Source organism: Podarcis melisellensis, assembly GCF_964234715.1.
Source record: "Podarcis melisellensis genome assembly, chromosome: 1".
In the NCBI taxonomy this organism is placed as follows: domain Eukaryota; kingdom Metazoa; phylum Chordata; class Lepidosauria; order Squamata; family Lacertidae; genus Podarcis; species Podarcis melisellensis.
In genome coordinates, this window is record NC_138528.1 from 121,400,128 (window position 1) to 121,428,009 (window position 27,882).

Consider the following 27,882-nt stretch of genomic DNA (forward strand, 5'->3'; position numbering starts at 1 on the left):
CTCTGACGTGCTTTCGAACTGCTAGGTTGGCAGGAGCAGGGGCTGAGCAACGGGAGCTCACCCCATCACGCAGATGCGAACTGCTGACCTTCTGATCAGTAAGTCCTAGGCTCTGTGGTTTAACTCACAGTGCCACCCTAATAATACAATAGAAGCTAATAATAAGCCACACATTTTTCAGTTATACTAAAATTAAAGTAATCCCCAACCCCAACTAAACATTTATCCCACCCCCAACACAACAAAAACAAAACAAAATTTAAAATGCTGCAGATTAAAAACTATTTAAAAACATTTTAAAACATTTAAAGCATTTTAGACAGTTGCCCCAAGCCCAGAGTTTTTCCAGTGAGTCTGGGCTCTTCACAACTCACAGCAGGGCAATGTCTCTCCGGCCTCCCAGGAGCCTCTGTAGCAGAGCAAGGTGAGTCTGGTGATCCTTGCCCCCTAGGCCAGGTGGAAAGGGTCTTCAGCACTCACAGCAGGGCTGTGAATGGGATGCAAATGTGTGCAGGTGTCATCATTGTGTTTGCAATTCCTTACTTCTGGGGAGCAAAATCAAGATTCATTCTAAAGGAATAAAAAGGACCGCATTAATTGCCCCAATAAATCCACAGGGCCTTACGACCAAGGAAGCAATGAAAATAATGCATTATATATTCCCACTGTTATTTGCAAGAGGCCACCATAACCACTAAATAAATGAGAAATTCAATTGATATAATGGCTTCCGATTCCAGAATGGGATTTTTCCTATTCACCATTCATGGAATTGTTAGAAGAAGATCAAAAGATAAATTTATTCATATTTCTGTACAGCATTCAGCATTATCCACTTTCACATCTGAATAGCAATTTCCCCCCTATATGTTTGTTTTTACCAGATTTCCTTTTGTGTATGTGCCAGTCTGGAAAGTGGCAGAAGCCTAATGAAGAGCTTTGCTATTAGAGTTTCTAGAAGTTAAGCTTAACAAATTCTCAAATCATATGGAGAAATTATCATTAAAATAATACTATCAGAACTTCAGCCTTTTGGAGTTTCAGTTCATAAATATGCTCTTTGATCGAAGAAGCACGGGCCTCTTTTATGTCGTTTGAATGTCATCAAGGAGATATTCTCATGCTAATTATTGCAGACAATTCCTGACTGAACAGCTCATGGATAATAAAAGAAATAAGATGGGCTTATTTTCAAATTGCTCTTTTTTTAAAAAAACACAACGTTTGTTAACCAGATTTGCTACCAGGATACAAGCAGGGAGCAGCTTCAGAAAAACACAATGTTTAATTTTAAGTATCTGTAAATGAGTTATTAAGCAAGCAGGTGGTTTTTTTAAAGGGTGCGGTACATTATTAAAGCTTGTATAATAATGCCAAGCTAATCTCAGCATATGTGGAGTTCCAGCTAAGCATCTAAAAACTGCTTCCAAAACCTTTGATAACCAACACCTTTAATATTTCCCATGTTCCGTTTCTGCCATCATTCATAACCATTGGTAATGCTGATTGGGGTTGATGAGGAGCTAGAGTCTAACAACATCCAAAGGGCAGCAGTCCCTTGATTATTTTGGTTACCTTTTCTGTTTTCTAATAGTAATACAGGCTCTCCCATTAGGAACTGACAACTAAACGACTAAACAAGAACAACTAGCACTTTAGAGGTGAAATAACAGTTGATTCTGGTACCTACCGACTGTGCATTGTTGTTGTTGTTTAGTTGTTTAGTCGTGTCCGACTCTTCGTGACCCCATGGACCAGAGCACGCCAGGCACTCCTGTCTTCCACTGCCTCCCGCAGTTTGGTCAGACTCATGTTTGTAGCTTCGAGAACAGTGTCCAACCATTTCGTCCTCTGTCGTCCCCTTCTCCTTGTGCCCTCAATCTTTCCCAACATCAGGGTCTTCTCTTCTCATGAGGTGGCTAAAGTATTGAAGCCTCAGCTTCATGATCTGTCCTTCCAGTGAGCACTCAGGGCTGATTTCCTTCAGAATGGATAGGTTTGATCTTGTGGCAGTCCATGGGACTCTCAACAGTCTCCTCCAGCACCATAATTCAAAAGCATCAATTCTTTGGCGATCAGCCTTCTTTATGGTCCAGCTCTCACTTCCATCACTACTGGGAAAACCATGGCTTTTACTATACGGACCTTTGTTGACAAAGTGATGTCTCTGCTTTTTAAGATGTTGTCTAGGTTTGCCATCACCTTTCTCCCAAGGAGCAGGCATCTTTTAATTTCGTGACTGATAGATTGTATCCATTCATTTCTTAGGCTTTAGCATCATACTTGATATTCCATAAGCTGATAACTGTATCACGGGCCTCAGATTATAGCATGGTACCTTTCCATGTGATCACTTGTAAGACCATTGTCGAAGCACTGAATTTACCTTTCATCACAGCAATTACATTATGAGAAACATTTGCTTCCATATAGTTCCAGATGCTTGCTGTCCATGTCACCTCCAAGTCAAAGGATTTCAGATAGCAAGACTGGTACATTGGAGAGCGACTGAGCTGGACTCAGTGGATCAGTTGTTAAGCAACTTGGTTTAAGGCAGCAGGGATGTTGGAGAATTTCGTGAGCTAATCTGATTCATACCTCCCGGACTAATACATGGATTGAAATATAATTATGCTTTAGATATTGCTCTGGTCTGAAATTTCTTATAGGGGTCTTTGCTAAAAAAAAAAAAAAAAGTATCCAAATGCATTATTTAAAAGAGTATACTTTAGGATAAAATCCATTTAGAAATGTATACACTGAAATAAAAATGCACATTCCAGCACATAAATATCATTTCAATATGGTTTTTAATAAGGATTCCATGAGGATCTTTTAAAAAAGTAAACTGATGTGAAAATGGGATGGAAGGACATATGAAATTTACACAAACAGAAGATAGAGATGTTCATTCCCATAAGCTCTACCCATTCCTTTTCAGATTTTTATTTAAATAGTTTTCTTGGTTCTTTGAGTACTTGAGGGCCTGTTCTACATTTCATTCTCTTGTAAGATGTATTTCTCTTGAAAAGTACAATGCGGTGAGGAAAAGTGGGGGGGGGGGACACCTGCTGATACCACAGCTCTTATTCCTTGCCTGCCTTAGCAGTTTGAAGCAACTGTCTTCAGCAGAATTGTGATGGAATATTCTCAAATGAGCTTGGATGATGTCCAGTTGGCACAGCTCACAAATCCTCCAGGTGTTCAGTGACAGGAACAGTGGAGACAGCAACAAAACCTGCGAGAAATATGGAGGCAGCTCCACGGTGGGGTAGACATGCTTGTTCAAGCAAATCCTAAATTTTGCCGGGACTTTGTATGAAAGAGTGGGTGAGCGATTCTATGCAGAAGTTCTCAAATGTAAGATTCAAGGTTGGAGTTTCATCATCTGCCTCGCCGACCTCAAATCGTCCTGAACGCCATATATTATTTAAATGCACAAGCAATGGCATCCGTAATCATCTTAGCATTTACTCTCCTCGACTTGTTTGTTTCTGAAGGTGTCAAAGCCATTTGTTTGGACCTTTGCCCCTCCAGTCCAAAGCATGAATCCGAGAGTAGCTGAAATGTGCACAAGTGCGTAACAGTAAATGTCAGGTTTACAGGTCAGTGGGTCTGTAAAAAATAAACAGAGGGGGAGAAAATCCCTCTTGTCTGTAAAAAGGGCAGCCAGAGTAACTGACAGGTGGGATCTATACAAGAGAGTCTTTTGTTAATTGTTTGCAAGCATATCCTAGAATAACTCCAGAGTCAATCAATATTTCTTTCTTTGCAGACCCAAACTAACACCTCCCTCTTGCAAAAAAACATTCCCAGTGAGGAACCATCCTCAGAGAAGGACAACTACATTTTCCTACATGAGACATTGTTTCCATTAGATTACCATTGACCTCTTGCTTCATGCATCCAAGTTGGTAATTAGACCACTCTATCTAGCAGGCATAAAACTGAGCTATAGAACAAAAGCCACTTTTCCTGCTGGTGAGTTTACACTAATAGGTTTACAAACCTGTTTGAATTTATCTGTATTTTTGATTAATATTTTCTGTTGTTTTATGTAAACCACATGGTGGCTTTTGTTCACTGAGAGACATATGAATCTTTTTAAATAAACTACTACCACTAGCTCCTGTAAATGTCTCTCTCCGAGCCCTAAACTCTTCATTTTGGACTGAGATCATTCCTCTACAAATGTCTTTCTATTTGCAATTGGAACTGTTTGATCAAGGAACAACCTATGTCCCAAGAAATAGAGCCTTCAACTAAGGGGAAACCTTAGAGGATGTCTTGATGGTGTTATTAAAAGGACCCTGGACATAGTAATTTTAATAAAATTCTAAATCTGTGTTTTCATCTTTTCTGCTGTAAAGTTATGTATGTTGTTCTTATGGCCTTTTGCTGCGTGTTTTGATTGCCAGTGTGTTTTTGCTGCCACTGCTTTTAACAGGTTTATTCTTCTTGCATGGATCCAAAATTTTTGTTGCAAAGCCTGATAATGAATAAAATGCTTTGAAATTCACACTTAGACTAAACTCTGTCTCTTTGTGACTGGCTCTGTGCCCCCACTGCCATTTTGCAGCTGGTGGGCCTCGGTAATCTTTAGCCACCTCAAGTGGGCTCTGGGGTAGAAAGTTTGAGAAACCCTGTGCTAAGGACTTTTTGTTGTTTTATTGTTGTGCATTAGATCCAAAAGAATCAAGGTGTGTCTAGGCATTGCTAGGGAAACAATGGATGTGGAAGGTCACAGGCTGGGGAAACTGGTAGCCACTGGTCCTCTGCAGCCTCAGCATTCAAGTTGCCCCAATTTCCAGGAAATGTGGGTTTGCCAAGATAGGGAGCAGCCCTCCCCTATGCCACTGGGTAAAAACCAGTGGGCCTCAAAATGCAACAGTGGGGTGCCCCTCCAAGCACAAGCTAACCTCAGGTTAACCACACAGACCAGCTGACCTGAAACATTTAGATTTGAGTCCATTTAATAGCATTATATCACACCTTGGAACTAAGTAGGAAGTGTTAATTGGCCTAATTTTATAAGAAGGAAGAACGCGTGTCAACTTGAATGCAAGCTATTTTCTCTGTTCCATAACAAAAATTGCCATATCAGAATATCCAATTTATTTCCTTTTTGGAATAAAACCCTGCTCTTTAAATAATAATAAGTCTTTGACTTTAAATAATAAAAAGTTTTTGACTTCCCTCTAAATGCTGCATGCACCTCCACTACCCATTACCCTAATATGGAAAGTGAAGCAGAACTAAAGTTTTGAATATATTACATTAGGAGCTTAGACCAGAATGAAAAGTGAGAATCCAGTAACACTGAAAAGGCACAAAGGACAGAACCTGTTATAAATGATTTCTGCCTCAGAATTAGAAGGTTGGGAAGGCAAAGGCTTAAATATTCCTGCACTCAGAAATGTAAAATCATTGATCGGAATAAAATAATGTGACAGTAGGGTGGTTTTAAAAGGGAATGTATTTTTTTGGGTGGTGTACTATCTCTTGTAATAAGGTTTATAAAAATGACCTTAGTATGTTTAGTTGGACTTGTCAAGACTTTGCAGTGTTTTAACATAACTATGGTGCTGGAGGAGACTCTTGAGTGTCCCATGGACTGCAAGAAGATCAAACCTATTCATTCTGAAGGAAATCAGCCCTGAGTGCTCACTGGAAGGACAGATCATGAAGCTGAGACTCCAATACTTTGGCCACCTCATGAGAAGAGAAGACTCCCTGGAAAAGACCCTGATGTTGGGAAAGATGGAGGGCACAAGGAGAAGGGGATGACAGAGGGTGAGATGGTTGGACAGTGTTCTCAAAGATACCAGCATGAGTTTGACCAAACTGCGGGAGGCAATGGAAGCCAGGAGTGCCTGGCGTGCTCTGGTCCATGGGGTCACGAAGAGTCGGACACGACTAAATGACTAAACAACAACAACATAACCCGAGAGTCTGATTTATCAAGAAATTCAACAAGTAGATATTAACTTTGTCCAGTATATTCATTCATGGCAATGACTCCATTCATTTCTATCATGGCAGCCCCATACCAATTATTTTGGAACAATTGTAAAGGAATCTCTCAGATTTTCAGCAAGGGTGAAGGAAATATTTGAGCAAGATTTGAAGAAATGTGGGAGCAACTCAGGCAAGCTAGGCTCAAGGAGACTGAAGGGAAGGCATGCTGAATATTTTCAAATATTTAAAAGGAAGAGAAAGAGTAAAGAAGAATACACATTCAACAAAGAAGATGAAGTTCCAGCAAAGGGATACAAAAACTTACGGAATATGCAGAAATTGCGAAACTTAGCGGAAGAATGAGAAATCAAGATAGCAAACTTTTTATGAAAGAATGCAAATGGTTTGTTGAATATTTACAGATACATTGTAAACAGATAAAAAACATTTGCAGGATTATTATAATAACCTGCAGTTTCATAAGAACGTATATTCAAAGAAGATAAATAAATGAGCAAATTATGTTAATTAGCATATACAGAAGATTGTAAAAATCAATTTAAAGAACCGCAGAAAGAGGGGAAAGGAAGTCAGGTTTTGAAATGTCAAAATGATTGTAAAATCAGGGAAAGTTGGGAAATAATGGGAGAAGAGGAACAGGCAGAGCTGGAGCAGCAGCTGGCAGACATGTTGTCCCTAGAAAGCATCCCAGACCATTCCAGAACCCGGCAGGCCTTAGAAGTAGGAGAGCAAAGAGCTCAGAGACAGAGGGCAGTTAGCGTCACCCATAGAGGAGGTGATGATGATGACAAATGAGGAAGTGGGAGAGATGGGGGGTGGAGATTCACTCAGAACAACGCCATTATCCAAGAGGATGGGTTCTATAGCCTCTCTCTGTAAAGTTTGAAATAAGAAAGGACTGTGAGAAACTTTTCCTCATCTTTCTACTTTCCTGGGCAATCAGCCAGGAGCCGCCGACAGCAATCCTGACAGCTGAGCATAGATTCTGTTTGGTACAGATTTAGACAAATACTAGCACTGATACTACAGTGGTCAGTTTCTCTCATGACCACATCGCAAACACTTTGAGGCGCAAGCTGTGTTACAAGTACTTCTGTGGACTCAGGCGTGGCGTTGGGGGGAAGAACTGCATTTTGTCTTTTCCAATTAAAAAAAAAAAAGGAAACCAAGCTAACTAGGGAAACAATCTGACTTCAAGTGAGTAAAGGAGTGGAGAGGTGGGGATTGGGATAGGCAGAAAAGTTGTTGAGTGTTTTTTGTGAGGTTTTTTTTTTTAATTTTACCCAATTCTGGGCGTATGGCAACTCTAGACTGGGATATTTTATTAGGAAAGGCAGGCCTAGGCTTTAATCACAGGGAATTGTTTTCTAATGACAGTGATTTGTGGGAGGGATGTTCCGTTCAAGTGATGATTCTTTTTCACTCCTGGGAAAGCAGGCTGGATGATTAACATCCTTTCCAATCACTTTCTGCTTTCTAATATACAATTAAAAACTTATACTTCAATCAGTTTCCTTTCATTCTGCCGACTCCCTCCCCTCTCAGATTGCTTTAGACTGGTTATGACTAATTAATTTATTTATTTGTTCCTTGTTTATTCTAAACTCTTTCTGTCCCCTACTCCCCAAACCATTCTGTTTTTCTCTTATTTTTCCTTAGGTTTCTGCAAACCTCTCTTAGAGCCTGTCATCTCTCACCCTCAACCACTGTGTGCAAATATGCTTTTTACGTTTTTCCAGTTGTTTTCTCCCAGTTTTCCTTTGCTTGCTCAAAGTTTCACCCACCTGGCTTCAGTTTTTGGGTACCTCTGATATCATTACATTGAATTCTTGCCATCCAGTATTATAGTTTTTAATTAAAGTTTGGTTCCCTCTCTCCTCTAGGTCTGGCACTTTCCCCTGTGAGAGGGAAACACTGTGAGAGGTCTACCCATCGCAAAATAATAGTGCCCTCTGTGAAAGAACCACTGCACCTATTGTTTTGAAAGCTGGCAGTTTCATCTCCACAGAAGACTCAACTATGTCTACAAATTTCATTCATTCTGGCCAAAAAGTAAGAATTTGGAGGGAATAATTCAGTGTTGCCCTTTGACAAACGTCCCATCTGCAAAAGAATTTCAGCTTGCCAGATGGAACAACCCCAGCCTTTCTACCTCTCTGGTGTTCTGGTCCCCCTCCCCCACTTCTGAGCCAATTTTTGCCCAGGACTTTTTGCTGGCAAGAATGATCAGGTTAGCAGTGCCTGGAGGCTTTTCATTTTCAATAAAACCTTTGGGTTTATCTGCATGAAAATCCCTGAATGGACAATTTGGCAAGCTTAATACACTCTGGAGAGGCTCCTTTGCCTGAAAACTTCATCCACTTCTGTGAAAAGGAGTGGGGAGTTACAGCTGTTTTTGGATTTTCCTTTATAGTTAATGTGGGAAACCAGTGATTTGAATTTAACTGATCCGATTCTGACATGAATAACAAGTCAAATTAGAAAGACACCGAGTAGATGCTTTCTAATAATACTGATACAAAGCGAATCCAGTTATCAGTCTATTTTTAAGGGACTGGAATGAAACACCTTGGGCAAGCAAACAAACAGGGAAAGTGGACTTCTATTTAAAACTTAATGAAGTGTTTTCCCCCTCCCAGCCTTCTTTCATCCACCTGTGCTAAAGAGACTGGTGGGTTGTAGCATCACACAGGCACCATTCTAATTACAATTTTCTGAAAGTTAAAAACCAAAGGAAAAGGCAAGGGCAGGGAGCCAGTTTCTGTTTGGGGGAAGGAGGGAGTTGCTCAAAGCCACAGAAGCTTTTTTTAAAAAAAGCTTCTGCAACTCTTTTGAAATTACTGAAAGGTAGTCATTAAGCCAAGAGTTAGTTTGTTTTCCTGCCGAGATTAGTAGGAGGTGGTTGATGGCCAAGGAGATCAAAAAGTGCTCGGGCTACTTGTTGCGCAGCAGAGGCCAAAACACAGAGAAGTAATTAGAAGGTCAAAACCCACCATTATAATAACCAGAAGCCCACCGAGAGGAAGAGGGAGGCTTGGTGGAGTCGCTACTTACCTTTGTTACAAATGTGTGTGACCAGTCAATTGGGGATTGCATTTTCACTGATGTGGTCCAAAGGAAATGTTACAACATGGAGCTTTCTTTCATCCTTATTTCTTTTTTTGAAAGTGTAATACTTCAGCAAGGGAAAGAGGTGTGCACAACAGCTCGTGCTTGCTTTTGTTGTTGTTGTTTAGTCATTTAGTTGTGTCCGACTCTTCGTGACCCCATGGACCAGAGAACGCCAGGCACTCCTGTCTTAAACTGCCTCCCGCAGATGGGTCAAACTCATGTTGGTAGCTTCGAGAACACTGTCCAACCATCTCGTCCTCTGTCGTCCCCTTCTCCTTGTGCCCTCAATCTTTCCCAACATCAGGGTCTTTTCCAGGGAGTCTTCTCTTCTCATGAGGTGGCCAAAGTATTGGAGCCTCAGCTTCAGGATCTGTCCTTCCAGTGAGCACTCAGGGTTGATTTTCTTCAGAATGAATAGGTTTGATCTTCTTGCAGTCCATGGGACTCTCAACAGTCTCCTCCAGCACCAGAATTCGAAAGCATCAATTCTTCGGCGATCAGCCTTCCTTATGGTCCAGCTCTCACTTCCATACATCACTACTGGGAAAACCATAGCTTTAGTGCTTGCTTTTAGCATGTTCTAAAAGCTGCATGGCAGAGCAAAAAGTCAACTGGTGAAGCACATGAGTAGATAATGAGATGCTACACCAGTGGCCATCTCTCATGAGCTTTCCCATCCTCAAGGGCAGTGTTTCCCAAACTTGAATTCCCAGCTGTTATTGGACTACAACTCCCACCATCCCTGACCACTGGGTATGTCAGCTAGGGATGATGGGAGTTGTAGTCCAACAACAGCTGGAAACCCAAGTCTGGGAAACAATGCTCTAGGGCTGAGGTGAGGGACCTTTGCCTCTCCAGATTTTGCTGAACTACAACTCCCATCAGTCCCATCAAGCATGCCCAGTGGCCAAGTGAAGGTGGCAGTGGTAGCCCAGCAACAACTGGCGGGACAAAGGTTTCCCACACCCAGAGAATGTTTCGTCAATGAGAGCTAATAACTGGAAATGGTATCTTGTGGAGCTAGAGAGGTCTTTTCAGGTTTTAGAATATGATGTTAGGGTCATGGTGTCTCTTGGGCTGCTTCAGATACTGCCTGTTCCAGCAGTCTACCCATGTTCTTTTCATTTCACACTTCAGCTGAAAGCCACAGGACGAGAACCCTTTCACTCTCACCAAGGGACAGAAAGACCTATCAAGTTTGGTTCGTCCAGTTTCTCATTTTTCCAGCCTCAAATTCAGTTCTCCAAATTTTTGGAGCAATTTTGATTTTTTAAAAAAATCATATGAATTTTCAGTATTTTGGTGTAAATTTCTCCCAGTAAACACATTTTTGTAGGCAGTTTGGACTAATGTGAGCATTTTTCCAAGCATTTTCTCCCAATATTATGCATTTTGTATGTTATTTCATTTTCACCAACCTATTCCTTTTCATATGATTTTTTTCTAAAATAGGTGTGGCCAGAGAACAACATTGCAAAATTCAAAAAAGTGTGAATTTTGGAGGATGGCTTTGTTTTGATTTGCACATTGTTTCAAAATGTGTGGATTAGATAGTTTGCCTTTAAATTCATTGAGTCAAATTTCTCTCCCGTCCCTTCTCTCACCTTTTGGATTGCACCCTTGCCAGGTGGGTTAAAAATAGTTCTGTGAAGTTTGTACTACACATTTGAAAACAGGTAGCTCCCTTTCTTTTAGAGAGTGGTGCAGTGCTTTGAGCGTTGCCCAGAACCTACGAGACCAGGGCTCAAATCCCCACTCAGCCATGAAGCTCACTGGGACAGTCAATGCTTCTACACTTTGCTTAACAGGTTTGTTGTGAGGATTAAATGGGGAGGGGAGAAGCAGGTACCTTGTGCTCTTTGGGATATTAAATAAATAAATAAATAAATAGAGATAGATAGATAGATATAGATGATAGATAGATAGATAGTACCTGGGTGAAAAGTCAGTGTGAGAGACAAAAGAGAGAAGTAAAGAGGTGGATTAGGAGACAGGCAAGAATAAGGAATGCACGTGGGCTGCGAATGCAATTATTTGTACTTAGGCTTCCTTTTAGTTGAGGGTGGGGGCTAGATAAAGGCTTCACAAAAGAGGTATTGTTGTTCTTTTCGGCCTGCATAAAGCCTCAATCCATAAAACAAGGGAGGAATCCTAATTTGTATTGGCATCTGCATCTAGATCTTCAACATTTGTATTAGGATGTTCAGAACAGAGAGGGACAAAAGCCAATACAAATTAGGGTTGAATATTGGAGCACAAATACAATATTGCAGCCCCACCAGCTCTTTCCTGTCCTCCTCCTATACCTTTTTCTTCCTTCTGTTATTGCCATAGTTGTTGACTGTGGGTGGTGCTGTGGTCTAAACCACTGAGCCTCTTGGGCTTGTCAATCAGAAGGTTGGCGGTTCGAATCCCCGCGACAGGGTGAGCTCCCGTTGCTCTGTCTCAGCTCCTGCCAACCTAGGAGTTTGAAAGCACACCAGTGTGAGTAGATAAATAGGTACCACTGCAGCAGGATGGTAAATGGCATTTCCGTGCACTCTGGTTTCCATCACGGTGTTCCGTTGCACCAGAAGCGGTTTAGTCATACTGGCCACATGGCCGGAAAGCTGTCTGTGGACAAACACTGGCTCCCTCAGCCTGAAAGTGAGATGAGTGCCACAACCCCATAGTCGCCTTTGACTGGACTTAACCATTCAGAGGTCCTTTACCTTTACCTAGTTGTTGACAAATGTCTAAGTGTAGTATCTGTTGGATAGATGGACATTTTCACATATTTTAATAATAGCGCCCAACAAATAGTTCTCTGGATCCTACTCATATAATTTGCTATACTCATATAATTTACTATATACCTATATTCATTTTTAAAGTTCAAATGGATTTTCCCCTTGCTTTTCAATGATAATTATTTCATGTATATTTGTTTTATGGATTTCATCTATGCTTTTACTTAAAATCTCTGCTTAGCAGGGCTTAAGTCATTCACGAATGACAATATCGCAGGCATCTGGTGGACCAGCATGAGAACAGGATGCTAAACTAGATGAGCCATTAGCCAGATCCATCAGCCTCTTCTTATGTTCTTATGGTATCCAACTCACACATTCCAATCAATGCAAGGATTTGCATTTGTGGAACAGAACCTCAGCCCTCTCCTCCCCAGTGCATACCCCACTTCCTCCTCAAATTTATTCCAGGGGAATAAAATTTTTAGTTTATTCTCTAGCACGATGAATTGTCAGTTTGGTTGCTGCCCCCAATGGTGGTCTCATTTCCTGTCACAGTGTTTCCTGAATCTCAGACAAAAGCGAGTGTTTAATGTGTGAAGTAGAAGTTGGAATCTAGCACAGTGATTGGTCAGTTTTGTTGTTACCACCTCTGATGGCAGCTTCATTTCCTTTCCCGGTGTTTCCTGAGTCTCAGACGGAAGCGAGCGTTTAATGTGTGCAGCAGTGTGGAATGTGGATGTGTGGTGTTTTACTGATGAAAGTTTGACCTCGTTGAAGGGCAGTATTCCGAGTCAAAATGAGAGTACCCCTAAACATTTTTTTAGAAAAAAATCACTGCCTAGAACAAATTTAGGGGTGCACGAGAGGATGGGAGAAAGTTCTGTTTGTACAAGCATAAATCTTTGCGCTGGCAGGATGTGTTGGTTGGATCCCCCGCCCCCAAACTATCTAAAATTAATAAATAGGAGCAAAAGCTAACAGCTTTCTTTCTTTCTTTCTTTCTTTCTTTCTTTCTTTCTTTCTTTCTTTCTTCCTTTTAGTCTTTAAGGTAGCCGCTTGTTTCAGTAACAAACCTTCTGGCTTGAAAGAAAGAAAGAAAGAAAAACCCAGGCCAAGATCTTCAGCACAGACAGGCATAATGAAACACATACTGAGAAAAGGAATAAAAAATGGAGATGATTAAAGCTTTGGGAAGCCAAACAGTGAGTAGGTTTCTCGTGGCTTAAGGGATTACGTGCTTCCTAAGGTGGCTGTCGCTGCAGCGCATGGGGCAAGGAGGAGAAAAAAGGAAATCAATGGATGAGCTTCCAGTACCATTTCGACAAATATGTAACGCCAGAACGGTTAAGATTTAGCAGCCGGGAGCCAGTGTGTGCCTTTTTTCTCCAGATGACTTTTCATGTACTTTCTATCGACACAGGCTCCCGCAATGCTCTCATACGCACACTTGAAATAAGAAAAAGATGGGGAGATGTTAGTGTTTCATTGTTGGCAGGTGTAGCTGTGAAGACATCTAAAAGGGGATGGGCTTCAGGGTTAAGGGTTTTATCTCTCTCCGCGAGTTTGTCTTTCCTCTCTCACGGTGTAACAAGAAGATATAAATGCAATTATTTATATCCAGTGTAATATACTCCCCACCGCCGAACCTTATTCATTTATTCAAAGAGATGCATTTTCCAGGAGTTTTGTTTCTACAGATGGCTTAGCTAAGAACACTATCTGGAGCAAATATACACAAACGTTGGCAGCCTTGCCAAGAAACAAGATTAGATTTTAAACACATTCACACATACCCCAAATCCTCGGCAGAACCAGAGAAGTGTACTTGTGTAGGCTCTTTTAGGCTGCAGTCCAAGTTTGCGTTAGGAGTAAGCCCTACTGAGCTCAGCGGAGTTAGTATATATGTTTAAAGGTAAAAAGGTAAATGATCCCTGGATGGTTAAGTCCAGTTGAATACAACTATGGGGTTTAGCCCTCATCTCGCTTCAGGCTAAGGGTAAGGGAGTCAGTGTTTGTCCACAGACAGCTTTCTGGGTCATGTGGCCAGCATGACTAAACTGCTTCTGGTGCAATGGAAGACCGTGACGGAACCCAGAGCACACGGAAATGTCGTTTACCTTCCCGCCACAGTGGTACCTATTTATCTACTTGCACTTGTGTGCTTTTGAACTGCTAGGTTGGCAGGAGCTGGGACAGAGCAATGGGAGCTCACCCTGTTGTACGGACTCGAACTGCCAACCTTCTGATCGGCAAGCCCAAGAGGCTTGGTGGTTTAGACCACAGCGCCACCCGCGTCCTGTTGTATAGAATTCTATAGAGCTGTACAGTGAATTAAACTTTTAGAGCAGGTGTTAGGAACATCAAACCAGGGACCAAATGCAGCCTTCATGGCATCCCTCAGAACTCTTCCCAGGCCTCATAGCTCCTCACCCCTTCTCAAGTCCTTTTGCCGAGGTTGAACTCTCATTGCTTCCCTGGAGGGTGCCTCTGAAACGGCACATGTTCACAAGCTGTTATTCAGAATGGTGCATGTATTGAATATTATATACACAGACAGACAGACAGAGCTAAGAATTACATGCGCAAGATAGTTGGGCACCAGGCCTTCTTTTGGATTGCCAACCCCTGAGAGCCAGTGTGGTGTAGTGGTTCAGAGCGGTAGACTCATAATCTGGTGAACCAGGTTCGCGTCTCCGCTCCTCCACATGCAGCTGCTGGGTGACCTTGGGCTTCTCTGAAGTCACACTTCTCTGAGGTCTCTCAGCCTCACTCACCTCACAGAGTGTTTGTTGTGGAGGAGGAAGGGAAAGGAGAATGTTAGCCGCCTTGAGACTCCTTTGGGTAGTGATAAAGCGGGATATCTAATCCAAACTCTTCTTCTCTTCTGGTAATTTGTACTGGCTTCTTCCTTGCCCTTCAAATGGACCTGTCCACACCTCTGAGGGGAAAGAGTTTCACAGACTTTCCAAGCCACCCCGCTTTCTGATTTGATCCCAGAATGTCCCGCTTTTCCTTAGAACGTCCCTATTTTCATTGGAGAAATGTTGGGGGATATGCAGTTATCCAACCCCTGAGCCATCTGAAGGCAACCCTGTTTAGAAAATGTTGCTTTTAAAAAAAATGTTTAATGTTTTGTTATTTTTTTATATGTGTTGGAAGCCGCCAAGAGTTGCTGGGGCCACCCAGACAGGTGGGTGGGGTATAAATAGTAAAATATGATTATGGAATAGGATGTTCCTATTTTCATTGGAGAAATGTTGGAAGGTTTGATTCCATAGGCAGGGTGCCACAACAGAGAAGGCCCTATGCCATGTGAGCTAGACCTACTGGTTGGAGAAAGAGAAGGCCCGCCCCTTCCTGCTACCCATGGTACCTGGGCCAGTTGATAGGGGAGAAGGTGTTCTGACAAACAACTTTGTCCCAGGTTGTTAAAGACCCAGGCATTGCCTTTGTGGCTTTGTAATCACAGAAATTTGGCATTGCTTCCATTCAGGTAAATGTTGGCTTTTCAGATTATAAAATTTCCATGTTGCCTGCTTCTAAGAATGTCTTTGCAGATATTCTTTTGGTAAGGAAAATACATTCTGAGATTTTGAATTTACAGTCCCTATAAAGTAATTTCTGCAGTCAGTGGGTGGCACTAACCAATTGCCAGTTCCCATCTTGTACATCACACTGAGCTATGGTTCTATCTCTTGCAAAACATACCTGAGCATTTAGTCTTTTTAAATGCTGTGAAATGATGTGGTTTCTTTCAAACTCAGTGGAAACCTAACATAAATTGACCACGTCCGTCACCAGTGTCAATTCATTATTTTTGTAGAAAAGCACCTTTACATAATGTGAAATGATTAATCATGTCTCAATAAAATCCCACACTCCTCTGTGCCAAACAGTCGAGAGGTTTAATTATACTGAACATTTTTTATGAGAGTGTCATTTATTATATGTTCCTTTATGCCATCCATTTATACATTTTTTTATCACTTAGGTGGCCAATCAGGGTCCAATCATTGAATTAAGCATGAATTTGACATTCTGACACATCTTGAATTGTCATTATTGTTCCTAACAACTTCCAACCTATCATCAGTCAAGGCATAATTATTAACTAGCAATAGGATTGCAAGTCATTTCAGTTGATTTTTGACATGTGGTGCTTGCATTGGGTTATGGCAATGCAAGTTACTTCCACAAAAGGAAGGATGTCAGGATTAACAGATGATGAGATATTCTTATGATAAGGTCAGCAGGCAAGTTTTTTAAGCAGCAAAAGTAATAGCCTGTGGGAGAGAAAATTCAGAACATGTAAAATCAATCCCAGCTAGGCTGTGACCAATCTCCATACTAAGTGGTGATATACTAAGTCCCTTTAGATGTTGTGGGACTCTAGCTTCCATCAGCCCTTGCAACAGGGTGCTGTCATGGAGATGCTATGTAGCAAGACCTCTAGTTTGGCTCTGTAGGATATATAGGACTTGCCGATCAGAAGGTCGGCGGTTCGAATCCCCGCAACGGGGTGAGCTTCCGTTGTTCGGTCCCAGCTCCTGCCAACCTAGCAGTTCGGAAGCACGTCAAAGTGCAAGTAGATAAATAGGTACCACTCTGGCAGGAAGGTAAACGGCATTTCCGTGCACTGCTCTGGTTCACCAGAAGCGGTGAACCATGCTGGCCACATGACCCAGAAGCTGTACGCCGGCTCCCTCGGCCAATAAAGCGAGATGAGCACTGCAACCCCAGAGTTGTCCATGACTGGAGCTAATGGTCAGGGGTCCCTTTACCTTTTTAACAGTTGAACCAGCTGGACACTGTGGGGCATCATTTGTCAGCAGTGAGATAAGCTGGCACTATTTCAAATTGTTGCTCACCTCTTCCCCGACATGATTATGAGGAGCTTCACAAATGTCCAACGCATGATGTTTTTACATCAACTGTTCCATCAGATTCAAGATAAAACAGCATGTGTCTGCTCATTAAGGGAAGAAAAAGTCAACTGGTAAAGGAAATGAGAGCGGTATAATTTAATTATGGCGCTTCGGGACATCCGTGTTGAGCAGTCAGATGGTCTTCTCCAACAGTAGCAGTGGAAAATGTTGGGAATAATTTGTACTTTCCAAAGGCTGCCTCCGTTCTTTAGTATCTGAAGAAATAAGGCATATGATTTCACATGATTTCATTTTTTAAAGCCTGTTAAGTGGAAGAGGGCCGCGCCACTTAATAATATTTAAAATTATTGTTTGACAAAATTTATAGACCATTTAATCATAAAAGAAAAGAAAAATCTAAACAGTTTCCACAAAGTAGTGTGAAATAATTATGAAATAATAAGAAAATGGCTATATGAGGCTGCTTTATAATGAATCAGACCACTGATCTACATGTTGTATTGTCTGCTTTAAGTGGCAGTGGCTCTCACAGACCTCCTTTCCAATCTCTGTTGCCTCAGATCCTTGGAGTAGAGGTATCAGGATTTGAACCATTGTTGTTGTTTAGTCGTTTAGTCGTGTCCGACTCTTCGTGACCCCATGGACAAGAGCACACCAGACACTCCTGTCTTCCACTGCCTCCCGCAGTTTGGTCAAACTCAAGTTAGTAGTTTCGAGAACACTGTCCACTGTCCTCTATCGTCCCCTTCTCCTTGTGCTCTCCATCTTTCCCAACATCAGGGTCTTTTCCAGGGAGTCTTCTCTTCTCATGAGGTGGCCAAAGTATTGGAGCCTTAGCTTCAGGATCTGTCCTTCCAGTGAGCACTCAGGGCTGATTTCCTTCAGAATGGATAGGTTTGATCTTCTTGCAGTCCATGGGACTCTCAAGAGTCTCCTCCAGCACCAGAATTCAAAAGCATCAATTCTTCAGTGATCAGCCTTCTTTATGGTCCAGCTCTCACTTCCATACATCATTTGAACCATAACTCAATCCAATCTTCCTCCCATGCCAAATGAATGTGACTTCTGCTTCAGGAATATCTGAGGAAGGTGGTGGAGAACAGAGTTCTGTTGAGCCCTACAAGAATTCTCCACACACAGATGCACAAACTGAATAAATCATGCCTCACATTTTTTAGCATTCCAAGTCTACAAGGTACAGTTAAGTTAAAACTTACGAACAGCCAATAGAAGTGAAACTTTCTCTTTTTTCTTTTGTTATTGTCCAGAAAGTGTGCTGGAAAGCCTCAGTTGTCACATTTCAAAGACTGTGACCCTTGGGGCCACTTGTCATATGTTGAACAGTTCTTGGGCATGAGATCACTGAAGCTGTGCCCAAAGGTAACCTCTATAGATTATATCTGTTATATTTGAAAGGAGCTGATGCTTTTGCTTGTTGGGTGGGGCATGGGGAGAAAGGAAAACTAGTTAGTTTTCTTTGTAGAAGTACTGTGACCTGAAAATAAATTCCAGATTATCTTCTGTCCTTCCAGCTTCCACTACCCCCCCAACACAGTTTCTAATAATCTGTTTGCTTTCCCCATGCCCCAAACCCAAATCAACCAACTTTGGAGCCCTTAAAGGTAAAAGTAAAGGGACCCCTGACCATTAGGTCCAGTTGTGACCGACTCTGGGGTTGCGGCGCTCATCTCGCTTTACTGGTCGAGGGAGCCGGCGTAAAGCTTCCAGGTCATGTGGCCAGCATGACTAAGCCACTTCTGGCAAACTAGAGCAGTGCACGGAAACGCCGTTTACCTTCCTGCCAGAGTGGTACCTATTTATCTCCTTGCACTTTGATGTGCCTTCGAACTGCAAGGTTGGCAGGAGCAGGGACCAAGCAACGGGAGCTCACACCGTTGTGGGGATTTGAACTGCCAACCTTCTGATTGGCAAGCCCTAGTCTCAGTGGTTTAGACCACAGCGCCCTTATTGTCCTTTAAGAAAATGAAGCTGGATTTTCTTAAACAACAACAACCCCATGTGTTGCTCTGCCATCTATCCCCACAAATGAAGTCTGAAAATGGACCTGCAGCCTATTACTCTCAATAGCAAGCAAGCAAATAAACAAATTTGTGAGACACTTGTTATTGCCACAGGCAACTCAAAGCAATTTTACAAAAGAAAGAAAGAAAGAAAGAAAGAAAGAAAGAAAGAAAGAAAGAAAGAAAGAAAGAAAGAAAGTCTGCCTTTAGGTGTCTGTCTCAAAATAATTTCTGTTGCTGCCCGCTGCCACAAGAGTTCTTATAGCAAAGAACTGGAAGGGAGACAAAAAACCCCACAATAATAGATTGGCAAATCAAATTTACTGAATTTGTTGAATTGGCCAAAATGGTGGCAGCTATGAGAGAACCAAAAATTTAATAAAAGAATGGAGTTGCGTGAATGAATATACGAAAAAACATTGCTCCAGTACAGAAATATTGATATGTAAAGAACAGAGGTGGTAAGGGGGAAAGGTTACAAATGCAAATAAAATCAGAATATTTGTCAAATACAGTATAACAACACAACTGTAAAGATAAGTTATTTAATTAAGGTCAAGCAACGATGGTAGGAAGTCAGATTTTAACTCACATTTAGAGTTATGTTGAACCAATGGGGGATGAGGTGGGGTGATGCTTTGTGTTACTAACATGTACATATGTGTAAACCTTTCTTTTTCTGTTATTTTGTTGAGGTAAAATCTTCAAATAAAAAATAAAATAATTTCTGTTGCTGCTGCCACTGCAGTTGTTGAAAGGGAAGTGGTCCTATTTGGCCATGCAGGAGCGGACTGACCTGATGTTCTCAGCAGCTGATGATGACTGCTTGGCTAGCATTATCTTATTGGTTGCCTTCACAAATCTTTGGCTCGGATCTGCTTTTTCCACTCCACAAGATTTGTTTAGCGGCTTGTGCTGTGTTGCATAGGGCGGCATTTATTCTAATTCCTTTGCTCACACTCACCCCATTAAGCTTCCATTTTCAATCATCAGCTATTGAAGCACTTCACTGCACCACTAAGCAAGTCGCTGTAGTGTTTTATGCTGCAGCCGTGCTGTCGTCTCCTTTATCACTTTGCTGATACTCGGTGGATAAAACTTATCTGCTGCGAGGAAACTAGTGCTAAGGAAGGCTCCTCGGAATTTTGAAAGAACAAAAGAGAAGGGGAAGAAAGGGGTTTTCTCAGTTCAAAGACAACATTGCTCATAGACACATCAGCAAATCTTTAATCCACCATCAGTTGAAGATGGCTTCAGGATTTAGGGACAATGTGTGCTTTGTGTTTGGAATTATAGCTGCACTGTGGAACTATGAAAAGGAAGGACCCTCAAATAAAAGAATTGTCTTTTAAATCTTCCAAAGGGGGATCTCTAATAACATCTTTGTAAACCAATCTATATGTTCCAGATTTGTGTCATCTGCAACACTGATAAGGTGTCCCTCCATTCTTTCATCTAACTGATAAAATGCTGAAAATATATGGCCCAGGCAGATGTACCACTCCAACAGACACCTCCCTTAGGATGTTGAGGACACATTGAGTACAGGATTTTAGCCAGTTGTGATTCTTCCCAATGACTCCCAATATTTAACCAGTTGACTAACCAGAATATCACCCATAACTTTGCTCAAATCAAGATGAATTATGTGCACAGCATTCCCACAATCTATTAAGATAGTAACCTGACTGAAAAAAGAGAAAAGACAACTAATAACTGCACTGAAAGAAATGTGTTTATTGTAATCTAACCTATTCTAACCCATTCTAACCTATTTTAGTATCTTCCACAGTACAGTGGTACCTCTAGTTAAGAACTTAATTCGTTCTGGAGGTCCCTTCTTAACCTGAAACCGTTCTTAACCTGAGGTAGCACTTTAGCTAATGGGGCCTCCTGCTGCCGCCGCACTGCCACCGTGTGATTTCTGTTCTCATCCTGGGGCAAAGTACTTAACCCGAGGTAATACTTCCAGGTTAGCGGAGTCTGCAACCTGAAGCATCTGTAACCCGAGGTACCACTGTACCAAAATCAGATTAACCAATTTTAATTTTCTTTCATTCGTCAGGATTTCTCAGTTATGACAGGGAGAAGTTCTGAGAGTCAGGCCACCTCTCCTAAGGTCTTTCCCCTGTTGGAGTGCTTCAGGTCAACCCTCTTGCCTGAAGACTGGCACTTCTCCTGTGCTCCATGGTTTCCTGCCTAGAGTGCTCCCTCCACTGTTGGACTGATGAGATAGCTTGGGAGGCATTTGGTTCCTTCAGCCCAGGAGAAGATGCCCATGAGAGCTCTGACTCTGGTTCTACAGGACCCAGTGCTGAGGGTTCCATGGGCAGTTCCCTATCTGGTTCCGTGGGCAGTTCCAGTTCCAGTGCTTCCCTGCCAGTGTGGTGTAGTGGTTCAGAGTGGTAGTCTCGTAATCTAGGGAACCGGGTTCGCGTCTCCGCTCCTCCACATCCAACTGGGTGACCTTGGGCTAGTCACACTTCTTTGAAGTCTCTCAGCCCCACTCACCTCACAGAGTGTTTGTTGTGGGGAAAGAAGGGAAAGGAGAATGTTAGCTGCTTTGAGACTCCTTCAGGTAGTGATAAAGAGGGATATCTAATCCAAACTCTTCTTCTAATCACCAGAATCAGTTTCAGTGATGGGAATTTAGTGGCTCCTTAGTTGGTGAAACTGTAGCATCTGACTCAGGTGGAATCTACACATATATAAGAAACGCTGTGAAAATGCTGAATTTTTGTGTGTGAAACATTTATTGAATTTGCCATAGCTCACCATCACCATCTAGTGTCACATTTGCATACTGTACTTTAAAAGGTAAAGGGAACCCTGACAATTATGTCCAGTCGCGGACGACTCTGGGGTTGCAGCGATCATCTCACTTTATTGGTTGAGGAAGCCGGCGTACAGCTTCTGGGTCATGTGGCCAGCCGCTTCTGGCGAACCAGAGCAGCGCACAGAAATGCCGTTTACCTTCCCACCAGAGCGGTACCTATTTATCTACTTGCACTTTGATGTGCTTTCAAACTGCTAGGTTGGCAGGAGCAGGGACCAAGCAACGGGAGCTCACCCCGTCACGGGGATTCGAACCACCGACCTTCTGATCAGCAAGCCCTAGGCTCTGTGGTTTAACGCACAGCGCCACCCGCATCCCATCATATTGTACTTTACAACACACTTAAAACATTTTATTTGCAGCTGTAAAGCTGAGTCCTCAGTGTCCTGTTCAGTTCTGGACTTACCTCCCATGGCTCTATCTACCTTCTCCAGCTATGTAAGTCATCCAGTGTGCTTGTCTTTTTTAAGAACTAGACTGAGGCTGTCAATGGCAATTGTATTACGATGGTGCGCAAGCCCTTATGTAGACTTTTGAAATTGCCCATCCTGTAGCCCAAGATCACCCCCCAAAACATCATACATACATCACAGAAGGAGGTGGTCTACAGCAGGGGAGGTGATCTACAGCAGAAATACATCACAGGAGGCAGTCTATAGCAGAAATCCTGCCTGTCAAGATACCTGATTGCATTACCTGGGCAGTCTGGTCATTCTTTTGTGATGGTTAATACTTTAGTTCCTGAATCCAGGTCACAGGTTCACTTTATTCATACATAAATATGCCCTTAAGACAGGATTCACAAGCAAAAAGACAATGGGAAGGCTTTCCCCATTTGCCTCCCTTACTGCAGGGGAGAGAGTCATTGGGAGAGTCAAAATGGCTTCAGAATTGCTCTCCCTTACTATTTCAGATGCATGGTTCATATATATTAAATATGTGTGCATTTATGAATATTTATGCTATATTCTTATAACACTTGTGAATTATCTTTAGCTTTTCCAAAGCTCAAAAAAACCTTAGATACCTTCCATATTCTATGGAAATCCTAACTCAAAAACTCCCACATTAAGTCAATTGAAGCTTTGCCCTCTTTAGGACTTCTAAGGTAGCATCTCAGCACTAGGATAGATTTTTCTGCTACTCTTAAATCATAGCACTTATGTGCACTGGGAAATTAAAAAATGAAGCAAATACAGCAAAATGATCAGAACACAGAATGAAAGGGCTTAACATTGCTTAGTCAAGGGATCCAGGACTTCTGATATATAACCGCAATGGGAATCAAAACATGGGACCATAATATTAATAAAGCAGCTCTGTCATTCTTTTAATGAGAAAAGCTAAGACTCTGCCTTTTTGATCTATGATGTTTCATCTCTAACAACCCAAATGGTGTCCCTGTGAAAATTATGAAAATGAAGACATATGCAATGTGTGCATTGATTTTTGATAGATGCTATGTTTAAATCAAAAACATAAAAGCACATAGCACAATTTTTTTAAATAAGTATATGAAAAACTGGGAAATGCTATCAATAGAAATCCAGATGGGACACAAAGACTAAAGATCAAATGGCAGGTGCATTAAATTTAAAAGGAGGCTGGGATTCCACACACACACACCCCACTTATCTCAGAACTTAATGCCCTGTCTATACAACTGATTAAACTGGCCATATGAAATATTAAGCATGAATAAACTGTGCTTTCAGAATCTTCATGGCTGGCCACCGATCACCTCAGTTCCTTTCCCGTAGAAAATTGATTGCAGATCAATACAGGGCCAAAAGGAAATATAAATGAGAATCTCAAACTTATCGCCCTGATTTAGAAGTAATTGAATAACATTCTGCAGTTCCAGGAGAGGACTGTGGATTGTGCCTGTTAGGTGAAATCTTTTGTAAGGTTCTGCTAGAACAGGGGTCAGCAAACTTTCCCAGCCTTGGGCCTGTGTCTCCAGCGCCAATCGCACGGAGGGCTGGAGAGCGAGGGAGTGCATGCCCATATGTGTGCGCACACGCTATTTCCGGCGCACGTCTGGGTCGGAGGAGCACCGGAAATAGCTTGAGCGCATGTGCACGGGCCTCCTCTGACCCAGATGTGCACCGGAAATAATGCTTATGCATGCACAAATAACGCTTATGCATGCACACAAGCTATTTCTGGTGCTCCTCTGACCCGGAAGTGGGCAGCCACGCAGCGCCGCGCCGGTAAGAGCGGGCGGCGACAGCGGGGGTTGCCGCAGGCCAGATAAACAAGTCCCTCGGGCCTTATCCAGCCCACGGGCCTTTGGGGACCCCTGTGCTAGAAGGAGACTGCCTGGGATACAAAATGTGAGCGTTTGCAAGGTGGTCCAGAGGCTCCAGCCAGTTTCGATTCTGTCTGATTTAGGCTAAGCCAGCTGAACTGACACGAGAGGAACTTGCGCCATCTCTGAAAGATGGGCATTCTGGGAGGAAGGGGGAGAGAGAGGTTAGAGCAGAGGGGTGGGCTTACTCTGGATCCTTACTCTATTCTGCTTAGTTACATGGCCTGACAACCCACATCAGAACAGTGGCGTAGCATGTTTGGGCCAGGGGGGCCATGGCCCCAGGTGCAAATTTATGAGGTGCAAGCAGGTACCTCCATGACAAGCTCTGTCATCGAGGCTGGAGCTGTGAGGAGGCAAGCTATGGCCAGGCCAGGCCTTCAGGGATGGAGCAACGCCTCCTTCTCCTCATGGTCAGCAAAGGGACACCCGTGTGCACCCTGCCCCTCGACCAGCTGAGAGGGAGGAAGGAGGAGAGCACTGTGTGTCAAGGTCCCCAAGACACCCCCCAATAAAACACAAGTGACACATTATTTTTGTTTAAGGTTTTTGGCATAATTTTGGCCACAACTTTATTAAATTACAAGCAATGTGAGTGGTTGCTTAGGCATTGGTTGTGACTATCTGACCCCGCACGGGGACAGTCTGACATTCGCACACCTGTGAAGTCAGAAAAGGGTAAGAAACCCGGGCAGAGAGACAGGACTGGGAACCATGCCTCACCTCTCCCCAAATGCTCCCGGGGGCTCTCGCATGGTCCTAGCCCCTTGACAGGGTTCAGACAAAAGCATGGCGAGCCCCTGGGTTCCTTTAATGGAAAACCCTTGCAGCAGCAGCACTTTTGGAGGGGCAGGCACAGCCAAATCCATACCCCTCCACCAACCAATTCCAAAACCAATGCCTAACTGCAACCTTGTGACGATTTGCTAAGCAGTAGGCAAAAACCAAATGGCACCAGCCAATCAGCCAAATGGACAAAATTCCTACCGGGCCCCTGCCCCCAAGAGCAGACGACCCCATGACAGGCATAGCAAGGTCAAGCGAACAGCCTAAAATAGGGAGGGAGGGCGGGTGATCCGATGCACACAGTGAAAAGAGGAAGCTCAACACTGTGTGCAGGGCATTTAAAGACTAGGGCTGTCAATCAAAAAATTGCAACATATAATTCTCCCCAGCAACAGCCAGCCCTCTGCTAATGGTGGCCAAACTCTTTCCCGCCCAGCAACAGCGGGGTGTCTTGCTAGCCCCCACCACAACACGTGCTCTCCATGAAGGAGAACATGCTTTGCCAGAGCCACATGCATTTCCCAAAGCCCCTCGCTGCAAAGAAAGGAGGGTGAGGCAACACAGCAGCACTCCTGGCTCCATGTTTCTCTGCTCCCAGGTTGGGGCTGGTTTGCAAGGAGAAACTCCCTTGGTTAGACACCGGCCAGTGAAGGGACTTGGCCCCGGGTGCTTGGAACCCACACTAGATCCCTAGGTCAGACAGCCTGTTATTTAAGATTGATAATTCAAGACTTTTTAAAGTTGGAGATCATAGCTGGCCTATATTTCAGGGAATAAATATGAAAATGTTAGGAGGCTTTTGACACCTTAGCCTCTAACACAGGGGTCAGCAACCTTTTTCAGCTGTGGGCCGGTCCACCATCCCTCAGACCATGTGGAGGGTCGGACTATCTTTTGAAAAAAAAATAATGAACGAATTCCTATGCCCCACAAATAACCCAGAGATGCATTTTAATTAAAAGCACACATTCCACTCATGTAAAAACACCAGGCAGGCCCCACAAATAACCCAGAGATGCATTTTAACTAAAAGCCCACACAGTGGCGTAGCGTGGGTTGTCAGCACCCGGGGCAAGGCAAGTAATTTGCACCCCCTATCCCGTGGATTTGCGCCCCCTAACCCATGGATTTGTGCCCCCTAACCCTACCCCCCAGATGTTGCCCCCGGTGTGGCCGGGCCCCCCTGCACCCCCCACGCTACGCCACTGAGCCCACATTCTGCTCATGTAAAACACCAGGCAGGCCCCACAACGCAGAGATGCATTTTAAATAAAACAACACATTCTACTTATGTAAAAGCACACTGATTCCAGGACCATACGCGGGCTGGATTGAGAAGGCGATTGGACCGCATCCGGCCCATGGGCCTTAGCTTGCCTACCCCTGCTCTAACATCTATAACTTCTTCACCTTTGAGACAAACTCAGAGGTGAGGCTTTTTAAGGAAAGGCTAGCTCCTTAGGAATTCTTAGAAACCTTTGTATCTTGCAACCGCCGCCACTGTGTATTTTGTATATATGTTCTGTGCTCTGAAAGCTTGTTGTTCTGTAAATATGGTTTGATATTGTGAACTAAATGAGTTTTTATACAAGACCTGTCTCTCTAGCAATTTGATTCATATACAATGTCCACAGAAGTCCCATAGGAAATACCAGTATAGGCTCTTTATGGGAAATCTCACACAGTCTGGTTAACTGAAGCAATTCAGGGTTTGCTTAGTTACCGGGGTGTGAGAACTTATCTATAAGAAGCAAACTGTGGCAGGTCTAATAGTCCCTCTTGTTCCTGAGCAGCCTCATCTTGACTACAATGTTCTCCACACTCATCAGCTGAGTTTGCTATTAGAAGGAACAATAGTTTCACAGCATGTATGAAAAACCATAGAGGTCTCCCTCAGTCCCACATGGGGAAAATGTATAAATAAAATCAGAAGGTGGCACAATTTGCAGAACGGCTTATATAACCCCCTTTGATGCTATTGGTCTCAATAATATTCCCTGCATTATTAAGTATACCCTATTAGGGACGCGGGCGGTACTGTGGTCTAAACCACTGAGCCTCTTGGGCTTGCTGATGAGGTTGGCAGTTCAAATCCGCACAACGGGGTGAGCTCCTGTTGCTCTGTCCCAGCTCCTGCCAACGTAGCAGTTCAAAAACATGCCAGTGCAAGCAGATAAACAGGTACCACTGCGGCGGGAAGGTAAACGGTGTTTCCGTGTGCTCAGGCACTCATCACAGTCCTCTGTGCCCCAGTAGCAGTCTTGTCATGCTGGCCACATTACCTGGAAAACTGTCTGTGGACGAACGCCAGCTCCCTTGGATTGAAAGTGAGATGAGCGCCGCAACCCCATAGTCACCTTTGACCGGACTTAACCATCCAGGGGTCCTTTACCTTACTTTTTTTTTTAACTTTAACCTATTCTTTCAAATTTTAATTTAACGTTAGCATTGGCCTCTTCTTCTTTGTTTGGTATTTGCATTGATTTGTGGGCATTTGTTAATACTCGCTTGCTTTCACATTGTTCTCTCTTGCAGGCAGAATTGTCATGGGCGGTTATGAAAAGGCGCCACAAATATTTGTGATACCATCATGCTGACCACATTGCAGAAGTCCTTTTTGGAAATAAGAGGCAATATTGGACAGCATAGCATATAAGGAAATGGGAGCCACCAGTGGTTTCATACACATTCAATTTCATTTGCTACTAAGGACATTTTCTTTGATCTGAAACAAAGGGCAAAATTTTGAGAAAAGCTGCATTTCCATACTAAATACTATTTAAATGTGATGAACAAATAATAATAATAATAATAATAATAATAATAATAATAATAATAATAATAATTTATTTATACCTCACCCATCTGGCTGGGCTTCCCCAGCCACTCTGGGACGCTTCCAACAAAGATTAAAAATGCATTAAAATGTCACCCATAAAAAAATTCCCTGAACAGGGCTGCCTTCAAATGTCTTCTAAATGTTAGGTAGTTTTTATCTCTTTGACAGCGGATGGGAGGGCGTTCCACAGGGCGGGCACCACTACCAAGAAGGCCCTCTGCCTGGTTCCCTGTAACTTGGCTTCTAACAGTGAGGGAACCGCCAGAAGGCCCTCGGCACTGGACTTCAGTGTCTGGGTAGAATGATGGAGGTGGAGATGTTCCTTCAGATATACTGGACCAAAGCCATTTAGGGCTTTAAAGTCAGCACCAACACTTTGAA

The 27,882-nt window shown here is 43.0% G+C and overlaps 1 long non-coding RNA gene across 3 annotated transcripts; it reads left to right on the plus strand.

Annotated features, from left to right (window-relative positions):
• The first annotated feature begins 7,047 nt into the window (after window positions 1-7,047).
• Window positions 7,048-27,415, plus strand: LOC309363695. Of its 3 annotated transcripts, none has more exons than XR_014165542.1 (5): window positions 7,048-7,176; window positions 7,639-7,689; window positions 10,543-10,717; window positions 12,871-13,028; window positions 27,198-27,415. It is a non-coding gene; the product is annotated as an uncharacterized lncRNA (long non-coding RNA). The 3 variants fall into 3 exon arrangements; XR_014165543.1 differs by having other exon boundaries at window positions 12,871-13,024; XR_014165544.1 differs by lacking the exon at window positions 27,198-27,415 and having other exon boundaries at window positions 12,871-13,611.
• Window positions 27,416-27,882: the final 467 nt, after the last annotated feature.